The following is a 12,371-nucleotide window of genomic DNA, read 5'->3' as shown; positions in this document are numbered from 1 at the left end:
AAATGAGTTTCGATCTTTTCACTGAAACTTAATATCTAAGATGAACTTGGTTTAGGAAGGGTTCAAGATTTCCCGTTCTTCCACGGTCATATACCAAGCACCATTCTGAGCCCCACCGATAGTAAATAGATATAAGTTGAGATCTAGCTAGAACAATGACTTAAAAGAGAGGTTTCACTGCAGTCCTAATTTCTTTATGAACTGTACAGTCAATAGATGTTTACAAATATCACTGGGATTACAAAGAGACTCTCTCTAGAAATCTCTTGAGAATCTACAATGCCATTAAGATATTACAAAAGAATCAGGTTGAGACAAGTTCTACAAATGCCCACAGACAAGGCTGGACAGTAGTTATAGACACATTCACTGGATCTAAACCCGCAGGTCATATAGATTCCCCAGAGCCCTGATCCTTTCTTGAGTAAAGTACTTGCATCATCCACAGGGAGGAATCCAGAACAAAGTACCATGGGGCTATGCAGCCTGTCCTTAGTCATGTTTCAATCCCATTCCATATTCCAATGGATGAAAATCATTGGTCTTAAAATCAACAGACCTTATTTTCCTTTTTGGTATTATTATTTTTTTATTATTGTGAAAATAACGTACAGGAGTGTTATAATTACATGAGCAAGGAAATGAGTACATTTCTTATCAAGCACTGTAGCCTCCTCTTTGCTTCTCCTTAACATCCCTGCCCTCCCACCTTCCCCCCTCCCCAGCCAAAGTTGTAAAGTTCATTTTTCAACATAACAGCTTGTACATCTCATTGTTGCAAAGGGTCATTTTACTGGCTTGAGAAGAGATCCAGACTCTCTCTCTCTCTCTCTCTCTCTCTCTCTCTCTCTCTCTCTCTCTCTCTCTTACTCTCTCTCTCTCTCTCTCTCTCTCTCTCTCTTTCTGTATGTGTGTATGTCTATGTTTGGCTCCTTTTTTCTATGTCTCTCTCTTTTTCTCATAGATAGGCAACAGGATATAGTAGTTATCTGTTAAGGGATGATGTTTCCACTCATTGGGAAAGGATAAAGTCAGAGGCATATATGGTTGTGTAGCAGTGATTTTTGTTGAAGTAGCCATGTCCAGCATCAACACTTATCACTTCATGCTGAAGAACAGTGAGAAGTAATATCAAATGGCACAAAGGTATGAGAGGTCTTAGTACAGAAAAAGTACTGGGGATACCTAATGTTTCAATAGTGTCAAATTTTTGAGTCATTACCATTTTGCTCTGGGCTCCAGGTGAAATGAGCGGAAAGGGTTACTCATATTCATCGTGGCCATTGCTGCTCTCTGATTTGCAGGGTTCTCAATCTGATTGATTCAAGTCTTTCTTGCTCAATTTTCTGTTATTAACCTCCCTTCCCTGACAAGTTAAAGCTGTCACTAATGCAATATGCCTACATTGGGATGGTCTCAGTACACCTGTGGCCATTCTTGATATAGGATTACCATTCCAGGTTCCACTGGAGACATTGTACTGACTCAAACTCCTGCATCTTTGGCCCTGTCTCTCAAGACATGGCCATCATCACCTGCAGAGCCAGTAATAATGCTGATAATGAATTTTGGAGAGTTTCAGATATTGGTACCAACAGAAACCAGGACAGCCTCCAAAACCTTTGAGCTATAGAGGATCCAACAGGCAAAGCGGGGTCCCAAACCGGTTCAGTGACAGTGAGTCTGAGACAGATTTCAACTTCACCATAAATCCAGTGGAGGCTGAAGATGCTGCCAATTTCTATAGTCAGGAAAATAACAAGTTTCCTCTCACAGTGCTCTAGCTCAAACAAAATATTCTTCAGAAAGCTGCTCACTGAGGTTCACTGTCTTAGGTGTTTCTCTTCCACTGAGCTCTTCAACCAACACTCTCAGTTTGTTTGTATAAAGTGAGCAAACTATAAGAATGAAAATGCAACAACTGGAGTGTGTGTGTGTGTGTGTGTGTGTGTGTGTGTGTGTGTGTGTGTGAGTGTGTACAACAAAATTAGATGGATCATTTGGTGTTTTCCTTCCTACCTAAGAACCACTTAGGAATTTTATAATTTGTACTTTTTTCTAGATGAGCAAGACCCTTGCAAAGAAAAAATTCTGAATTTTAAGAAATATTACTCTCAGTGTGATAGATCTTACCTTCAATCACAATCTCAACTATGTGGAGGACAAAATTAAGAGGACCAGAATTTCAGGACATCCCAGAAAGGTCACAAGACATATTACTCGAATAAAAGACATGATGGCACATGCCTGGATTCTAATATATGGGATAAGCATAAGAGGAAGTGTGTAGCCTGAGACTGGGCTGGGAAATTGTGTGAGACAAAATAACTGAAAAATAAACAATACTTCATAAGAAATGTACTCATTACCTTGCCCATGTAATGGTAAATCCTCTGTATGGTATTTCACAATAAAAAATAACTTAAACAAAAAAGGTGTAAAACATGACTCAAATGATAGAACATCTGTTTATGTCAAGAGTTCAAAACATATTGGTATTAATTGAATTAACTATTCACAGTAGTAGGTGGAAACTCATTTCAAAAACAAAAATCTCTGAACAGACAAAAGTCTATCTCTCTTCCATATGTAGGCTGATATTCACATATTAATTTGAATTTTGAGTTTACATTAAAAGGCCACTATACTTGCTCAGACTCCTTAGAAATGTGAGACAGTATTCCTACATAATGTTATCCAGGTATTCTTATAGTCATATCATTCTGAAATTTAGATTTCCCTATCAAAATTAATATAGACTGGAAAGAGGCCATGTCCTCTTTCTATTATTAATAAATGTATTATTAATGTATAATAAATGTATTATAAATGTATTATTAATAAATTATGTATTTTATAATTTCACTTTGAACAGATGCTTTTAGATTACCTATAAAATTTAATTCGCCTGACAAATATAGGGAAGAGCTAAAGTTATTTCTTTGTCAATGGAAGGCCTCTGGAATTGAGAGATGGTACAGGAAAAAGCAATGTGGTAATGGAAGATTACTAAAAATATACACATTCACTTAAACTAAAATATTTATCAAAACCTAAAACAAGCAAAGGTCACTTGTTTATATGGATAAACTTGAAAATTTGCAAGCCTATTTTCTGTATGCCAACAATGAGAAAAGTGTGGCTGAAATTAGGAAAGCAACTCCATTTGTAATAGCCCCACAAAAAATAAAATACCTAGGAATTAACTTAACTAAAGAAGTGAAGGACCTCTATGTTGAACACTTTAAAATCTTGAAAAAGGAAATCAGCACAGAACTTAAAAAATGGCAAAACCTCCCATGCTCCTGGATTGGAAAGATTAACATCGTGAAAATGGCAATACTTCCCAAGGCTATCTACAAATTCAATGCAATACCTAGCCAAATTCCAACCTCATTCTTCAAGGAAATAGAAGAGGCAATCCAAAAATTCGTATGGAACAATAAAAGACCCCGAATAGCAAAAATGCTCCTGAATGGAAAGAACACTGCTGGAGGAATATCAATACCAAACTTCAAACTCTACTATAAAGCCATAGTAATCAAAACAGCTAGGTATTGGCATAAGAACAGACCTCAGGACCAATGGAATAGAATTGAAAACCCAGAAATGAACCTACAGACCTATAGCCATCTAATCTTCGATAAGAGAGCTAAAACAATAGAATGGAAGAAAGACAACCTCTTCAGTAAATGGTGCTGGCAAAATTGGTTAACTACATGTAGAAAACTTAAGCTAGATCCTTATATATCACCCTGCACCAGAATCAACTCCAAATGGATCAAAGACCTTGAACTCAAAGCAGACACTCTGAAAACATTACAGGATGGAATAGGAGAAACCCTAGGTCTCCTTGGCTCAGGCCGAAATTTTCTGAATAGAGACCCAGAAACACAACAAATCAAAGAAAGGTTGGACAAATGGGATTGCATAAAGTTGCAGAGCTTCTGCAGGGCAAATGACATAGCTAGCAAGATCAATAGAAAGCCCACGGATTGGGAGAAGATCTTTACTAGCCATACAACGGACAAGGGTCTCATATCTAAAATATACTTGGAACTCAAAAAATTAAACCCCCCAACAACAAATCCTCAAAGAAACAACTGCCCAATAAATAAGTGGGCGAAAGACTTAAAGAGAAACTTCTCTGAAGAAGAAAGAAGGATGGCCAATAGACACATGAAGAAATGTTCAACATCCCTAGTCATAAAAGAAATGCAAATCAAAACAACATTGAGATATCACCTCACTCCAGTTAGAACGGCAAAAATCAAGAACTCTAACAACAACAGATGCTGGAGGGTATGTGGACAGAAAGGAATCTTACTTCATTGTTGGTGGGAATGTAAACTTGTTCAACCACTTTGGAAAGCAGTATGGAGGTTCCTCAAAAGACTTCACATAGAGCTCCCCTATGACCCAGCAATCCCACTTTTGGGCATTTACCCAAATGTTTACAAACAAGACCACACTAAAGCTACCAGCACAACTATGTTTATTGCAGCATTATTTACCATAGCTAAGATATGGAACCAACCCAGATGCCCCTCAGTAGATGAATGGATCAAGAAAATGTGGTATATATACACAATGGAATTCTATGCCTCCATCAGAAAGAATGACATTTCCCCATTTGTTAGGAAATGGAAAAACTTGGAAAAAATTATATTAAGTGAAGTAAGCCAGGCCCAAAGAAACATAGGTCCCATGGTTTCCCTTATTTGTAATATCTAGTATATGTATGAGTCAAGCGGAAAAGGTCAGATAATGTGATGTCAGGAAAATGAACCCTTAGATGTGTATTTTAATGGTTTTTTTCTTTCATGCATGTGTTTCTAACACATTTATAAGATTATCTCTTTGTTGCTTTGTATGTCCCTCCTCCACAGTATAACCCCTGCTTTCACTATATTTGATGTCAGTATAACTTGTGGAGGAGATGGGGAAAAACCAGTTGTTTAAGGATACAGGTGGACCTGTTGCAACAATGAGAAGTACAAGTTGTCATGTCCAAAACGAGCTTTACAACGTTGGTGCGGGGGGGGGGGGGGGGAGGAGAAGGATTGGGATTGGGGGGGAGGGGAGAGGCTGGGAAGGGATGTGAAGGATAAACAAAGGAGGAGGCTGCAATGCTTGGTAAGAAATGTACGCATTATCCTGCCCATGTAACTGTAACTCCTCTGTACAGTATGTTCACAAATAAAATTAAATTAAATTAAAAAAAATTTGCAAGCCTAATAAGGCCAAAACAAATTTTTATACAGAAATGACTTTTTTAAAATTTTACTTGTTTGTCTGTTTTCTTAATCTCAAAATATTATCTTAGATACTTACTTTTATTTCTGTTTTTCATCTTGCATTGGCTGAAACAATTCATTAATGATTGTTAATGACAAATTATCTTAGCAGCCAAGATGAAAGATTCTTAAAAAACAAACTCCAACCAACTAAGTACAAGCTTTAAAAAAAGATGATTATTTTAAACAAACAAAACAAAACTGTTACCTCACCAAAAGCAAACAAAAATCATGAACTCAAAAAGCAAAAGCCATCATTGATAATCTCACAGTGCTTCTGGGAAAACAGTCACCTACAATATTCAGGACCACAACAAGAAAGTCAATTTCCCTAGGGAGCTCCAAAATAGAATAAGCACCTCCCATTCCCATGCAAACTACAACAGACAAACCTAATTTTCTCAGCTTCTCAGAGTCTTAGAAACTGGTACCCAAAGCACAGTAACTGTGATATTTTTTGGTCAAGTGTTTCAAAGAGAACATCACTGTTTCAGGAAAGAGCCTTAAAAGGCTGACTAGTCACAAATGGCAAGGAAACAATGGAAGAACAAGGCCTAGTATACAAGCAGCAGACCTTACTAGAGGGATAAATTCTGAATTCATAAGATACAATCCATTCCATTTTCTAGTCCCTCACAAATAGCAAAAGGCTGTTGACCCTGTTCAAAAAGAATGACAGGGGGAGGGAGAAGTAAGAGCCATGAGAGAGGGAATTAATAGTAGGAAAAAAAACATAGGAAGGGGTAACAATCTTCAAAAATATGTACTAATTACCTTACTCATATACAGCATCTTTACAGTAAAATAAAATTTTTTAAAAAAGAAACAAAAAATCCTAAAAGAAAACTAGGCTTGAAAATAGCAGAGAGGATCTTTGTTCTCACATTTCATGCAGATCTGGTGATAAATGAGCAAAACTTCTGAGTGTGTCACATCCAAAGAATGAGCTTCCATAATGTCCCTATATTATCAACTGAGTTCTGAATTGAGTCTGGTGCTTTTTTGTATTAAGAGTTATGCAACGATAGATGGATAGCTAGAGATAGATAGATACATAGATACATCATAGATACATCCGTAGAAACATAGATAAAAAGATACATAGATATATATATACATAGATAGATAAGGGAAAAAACTGAATTGGCCTCAACATTGGCCCATGCCAGTATCAGAAATAGTAAAGTTTAAATGCACTACATAACAAACACTCATTCTGTTTTTCTATAGGACAGCTGTGTAATGATAAAAGTGCTTAGAATCCGATATAAACAGGATAAGCCAACACCCAGGCCAGCAGTTTCTACTAGCATCAGGCTTTCTCCATACACACAAGTCAGTCATACTTTATGTACACAGTCAGAGCTCCCAATGCGTTCTAGGTTCTGCACAATTTAGGATGTATAGGAAGCAATGTAAAGGGAGGAAGAAACATAGGGAAAGGAAAATGGTCAGTAAGGACCATAAAAGAAGCTAAACACGTCCTGTTGCTGAAGATGACTGAACCACAACATTCCGTGGAAATGGCGAAAATACCTTCAGGTTATTCTCCATAAAATGAGGGGATGAAGTATACATCCAACTTTCATCTCATCAACACTCAGGAAATTCTGAGGGCGCTCATTCCTGATATGGTGTTCATTTTGGTGTATAGGCAGAGGTCTCCTCTCCTGCTTCAAGATGACAGTGAGACACAAAATGTCTAGGAGAAGTATGCACAAATATATTGAATACCAAGATACCAGCATTGTCTGATAATCCAGCTAAAAATTCTCCCTGCAACAAGATTCTGGCTCGATTCTTTATACCCAGCCCATACAAGCACAAGAGACACAAACTCACACCTAGAGATGCCTACAGCAAAGCTGGGTCCTCGGTCATCTCCTTACTAGTACACCTGGGAATAAACAAGTAAACACCAATTAACCTAAACAACAAAGAAAAAGCATAGACATTTATGGTGAATGGAGAGGATAAGCAGAGGGTATAGAGATGTTTGCTAACGTGAACAGATCTGGTATCAGTAGTCAGAATTTCATGGTGTTAACTAGAATCATCACAAATGACAGACATGGCACAACATAAACAATTCCAAATTAGGAAAAAAATTGTAGCTCAATTATTATGGAACACCGAAGAAACCTATAGCACTGAAAGCTGGTGAGCCTGCAAGTGAGTCACATTGGAAGAATTATGCAGGGTTCTTCCTCCCCTCTATTACTTTTTCTGTTGAATGATGGTTTTACTTAAAAAAGAACAAGAATATTTTAAATGCCTAAAATCTTTGTAAAACGCAAACTAGAAACTGGAATTATGTGCAGAGTGTGGCAGTGATAAGATGTTGCCTATTTTCTAAATTGATTGACAACATGCAGAATTTTATTTTGGGTGCCATGGAGATTGAAACTCAAAACTTGCTATCTGCTACACAATTACTCTGTCACATGATTCATTCCTCATCTGCTTTTGTTTTTAGGCAGGGTATCATGATTTACTTTAGTTGGTCTGGCAATATACTTTCAATTTCTGACTTTGTGTTCATCATAATATGGAATAATGAGTTTGCATTTTTTTTTACAAATATTCATTGAATCTTAAATTCAAGGATTAAATTGGTATGGGAAGGGTTACAAGATGTCCCCTTCCTCCATGACCATTAGCCAGACACCACGCTGAAACCCAGAGATTATAAATCAATTTAAATTGAAATCCAGGTAGAACTGTAACTGCTGTAACTATCATTTGTTTATGAATTATACAGCCCATGGACGTTTACAAACAACATTGGGATTTTCACATTTTCTCTGGATGGAACTTGAAAATTTATTTGTCCATTAAGGTGTTATTCAGAGAAACATTAGGTCCAGAAACAAGTTCCTACAAATATCAGAAGAAAGGCAAGTAAGGCTGAATAGCAGTTGAAAAATACGTGTAATGGTCACATAGGTCACATAGATCACAACCCCTCTCAGATCTGACCCTTTTCTCGTCCCCAGCAACAGAATAAAAGCACAGTACCACTGAGGCAGTGTAGCATTGGTTTTGGTCCTGTCTTCAACTTGATTCCAATTACAGTAAGTGAAATTCATTAGCATTAAATTAATAGCGCTCATTTCACAAATTGCCAAATTTAGCAGTCTCATTGAAATAATTACAATTTTGCTTTCATTGTCATCCAGAAGGCCTATCTTCTATCCCAACCACTTCAGGAATTTCACCCAGATAGCTGTGCCTCCCACCCTCACATCTAGATCAATTGAGAAACAAAGCGATATTTAAAGTGAGACACAATGCCACTAAATCTTTAAAACAGCTATCTGTTCTTCACCCTTGAAGTTTCCCAGTCTTGACCAGCTGGATGTAAAAAGTATAGATGAGCCTCTCTATTCTCCAGATAGTAGCAGAAATTTGGACACATGTAACAAGAAAGAGATACATGAGGACTAGGGAGTTTGAAAGTAAGTGATTTGCCCTGAATTTGATATGGAATGATCAAAGGGCAATGGATTTATGAATGTGCTGTAGTTCTTGGATAATATAAAACTATAAGTCCAAGTAAGAGTTGTACCTGGTGACATGGCAAATCACAAACACTTAACAAATTTTGGACTTTTCTAGTAACTACATGCTTTTGCTTCAGCCCTCTAGCAATGTAACCACAGGACATGCTTACTAAAACCCTTGATATAGTTGTTTTCCTTTGCTTTGAAAATTTTTCTATGTAGTAAAATTTTCCATTATGCAGTAAAGTCAATAAGTAAGAGTTGGACTCAGGCTTTATACCTGCTTGGGAAGAATCACATGTTACTTTGTGTATATGTGTGTTTTAAGACCCTGAAGCTTGAATTGCTTGAAAATAAAAGAGTTTATATATCTCCTGCTATGTCAGTGAGGTTTCAATGTATAGAGATATTAAACCAGTTAAAAATATACACAAATTCTATTCTTTCCCATATCTTCACTTCTCTGCATGATCAAGCACTCAATTATGGTTTTACTCTTCTCCCTTTCAAGTGTTATGACATAAAGATTGAAAAACTCAAGAGGAGTGGTTATCAACCCTGAATGCACTAAGAGATCTCTTCAAAGGACAGTAGACACATCACAGATTCTGCAGTAGAGTTGAAACACATTCTATGGGATAAACTATGTGGGCATATGAGGATTTCCTGACTTGAGCTGGTCCTATAGCTGTTCCCAGCTTTACCCAGCTTTTCTCATTTGCATATGCTCAGAGTACTGCTTACTGCCCCAATGATTTTATAATAGGCTGCTCACACCCTATGCAGCAGTCAGTCCCAGTCAGCAAACAGCATGGACATGAGGACCCATGCTCAGCTCCTGGGGCTCCTGCTGCTCTGGCTCCCAGGTAAGGAAGGACAGCAATCCTCCAATCCTGTGTGTGTATTCAGTGCTGCCTGGGTCTTCAGAGAAGGCCTCCTATAACATGATTTACAATGTGGATATTTGTGTTTATGTTTCCAATGGCAGGTTTCAGATGTGACATCCAGATGACCCAGTCTCCACCCTTCCTGTCTGCATCTCCAGGAGACAGAGTCTCCATCACTTGCCAGGCCAGTCAGGGCATTAGCGATTATTTACACTGGCATCAGCAGAAACCAGGGAATTCTCCAAAGCTTCTGATCTATTTTGCAAAGAATTTAGCCTCTGGAATTCCATCAAGGTTCAGTGGGCATCAATCTGGGACAGAGTTCACTCTCACCATCAGCAGCCTGCAGCCTGAGGATTTTGCCACTTATTACTGTCTACAGAGTTATAGTTTACCTCCCACAGTGATACAAGCCAAAACAAAAACCTCCCAGGGAAGCAGAAGTGAGCGCTGGGCTGCCCAGCTGCTGCTCCTGGTGCCTCTATCTGCTTATAGAGCTGCTCAGATGTAGCATGGCTTTGAACACTTTCGAGGGTTTTTATTGAAATGTGAAGGCTCCTCTGAATCTTTGTCTCTTTTCTCCTCCTCTGTCCCAGATGACCAGACACGGCCATGTCTCTTCTCATCTAAAGTCATCCTTTCTGCTTCACACAGTAAAACAGAAGCCAGACAAGAATCTCTAAGAAGGAATTGTTTTAATACAGGAAATGAGTCTAATCATTAGTTTCTTAACTCCTATGTCATGAGAGAAGTTGGAAGGAGGAGTGTGGAATTCTCTGGTTCAGTGAGGCTGTCCTAGGGTTTTGAGCACATAATCCTGTGATTCTCCACCCTGTGGAAAAAGCCAGGGTGAGCGGCTAATACTCTCACCTGACCCAACTGTCTCTCCAGGAGAATTCTCCAGGCCTCACTTCTGATCACATGTCAGCCTGCTTATGTCAAGGATTTTACATGTCTCTCCAGTTCACCAAATCTAATCAAAGGATGACCTAATGGTGAACTCTGCAGGAAACCAGAGAAGGAACAGGGATTTGAGCTTCCATACATAATCATAATGATCATAATGATGTATTGAGATAGCTGACTGTCAAAGATGGTCACTTTTCTCCAACTCTCAGAAACAGTCCACCTAAGTGATGGCATTAAAACTCACTTAAATATGATTGTAAGTTGTTTCTACCAATCTGGGAATAAGAACATTTTTAATAAAAGTAACAAACTTCATTAATTTGTTTTCAGGAAACTATCAGAAGCTGCAAATTTTAAGAAACATCACAATTTGTTCATGATCTTACACAGCAACAAACAACTGCAATAATTACTTGATAAAGCAAATCATATGCAAAGCAATATTACAATACAGAAAAAGAAAATACATTACTCGGGTTAAGATTTCTTTTCCTTCTATGTGCTAGTGACTCAAACATGCAAACCTAGCTACTCAGGAGGCTGAGATCTGAGGTTGGGGTTCAAAGGCGGCCCAGTCAGGAAAGTCCTTGAGACACTTCTCTCCAATAAACCACAGGAAAACCAGAAGTGGCACTGTGGCTCAAGTGGTAGAGTGTTTCCCTTGAACTGAATAGCTCAGGGACAGTGCCGAGACCCAGAGTTCAAGCCCGACAACAAAAAAAAAAGGAAAGGAAAGGAAAGGAAAGGAAAGAAAAGAAAAGGAAAGGAAAGGAAAGGAAAGGAAAGGAAAGGAAAGGAAAGGAAAGGAAAGGAAAGGAAAGGAATAGAGAGTAAGAAAAGTTTCAATGCATAAGAACTTCATAAAGAAAACACAGGGATTTTTTTCCAGAAATAATTCTTGAGACTGAATAAAAAAATCTAAGTATAAACAAGAATGTTTCAATACATTTATAAAATACTCTATTTCCAATGTTGCTTCTGTGCATTATCCATTTTGACAATAGTCATAAAAGTGTCTCCTACCATCAAATCATGTCCACATCCTCTGCAGGCAAATTCATGTTCCTCTTTTCAAGCCTAGGAAACTTGTGGATGCAAGGCCTGTTGTGATTCACTGAGTTGAGCCAATCCTGCAGATGTGCCCAACTCTGACCAACCCCTGGTGATTTGCATGTGCCCAGAGCACAGCCCACTGCCTGGAGCACTTCATAGTCTGCTCACACCCTGTGCTGGAGTCAGTCCCAGTCAGCACACAGCATGGACATTAAGGTCCCTGCTCAGCGTCTGGGGCTCCTACTGCTCTTGCTCCCAGGTAAGGAAGAACAATGCAGGAGATATACCCAGCCTAGTACAGCAGGGGCTCTCTAGTACTTCAAGGAAGGCCTCTTGTAACATGATTATCAAGGAGGGTATTTGTTTTCTGTTTCCACTGCCAGGTGCCAGATGTGACAAACAAATGGCCAGTCTCTATCCTCTCATTCTACATATCTGGGAAACAGAGTTTACATGGCTGGCAGGGCCAGTGGTTTCAGCAGTAATCAGGGAAAGCTCCAAAGCTCCTCATGTATGGTGCAAAGTAATTACCATCCTAGTCCCTTCCAGATTCAAGGACAGTGGATGTGGGGCAGAGTTTACTCTCGCCATAAGCATATGCTGTCAATAGCCTAGTAGCTACACACTCACAGTGATACAAGCCATAACATTCAGCTCCCAAGGAAGTAGAGGTGAGAGGCTAGGCTGTCCCAACTGCCCTTCCTGTTGCCTCCACCTGATGA

At 38.6% G+C, this 12,371-nt stretch overlaps 1 pseudogene; it reads right to left on the bottom strand.

The window, feature by feature from the left end:
- The window catches only part of LOC122116719, a 55,447-nt pseudogene extending 43,759 nt beyond the window's left edge, over positions 1-11,688 (bottom strand).
- Positions 11,689-12,371: the final 683 nt, after the last annotated feature.

The sequence above is a fragment of the Dipodomys spectabilis genome, unplaced genomic scaffold, assembly GCF_019054845.1.
Source record: "Dipodomys spectabilis isolate Male_0828 unplaced genomic scaffold, ASM1905484v1 ptg000137l, whole genome shotgun sequence".
Taxonomy (NCBI): Eukaryota; Metazoa; Chordata; class Mammalia; order Rodentia; family Heteromyidae; genus Dipodomys; species Dipodomys spectabilis.
Note: the sequence above shows the minus strand (reverse complement) of the source record. Positions and strands in the feature narration are given on the sequence as shown.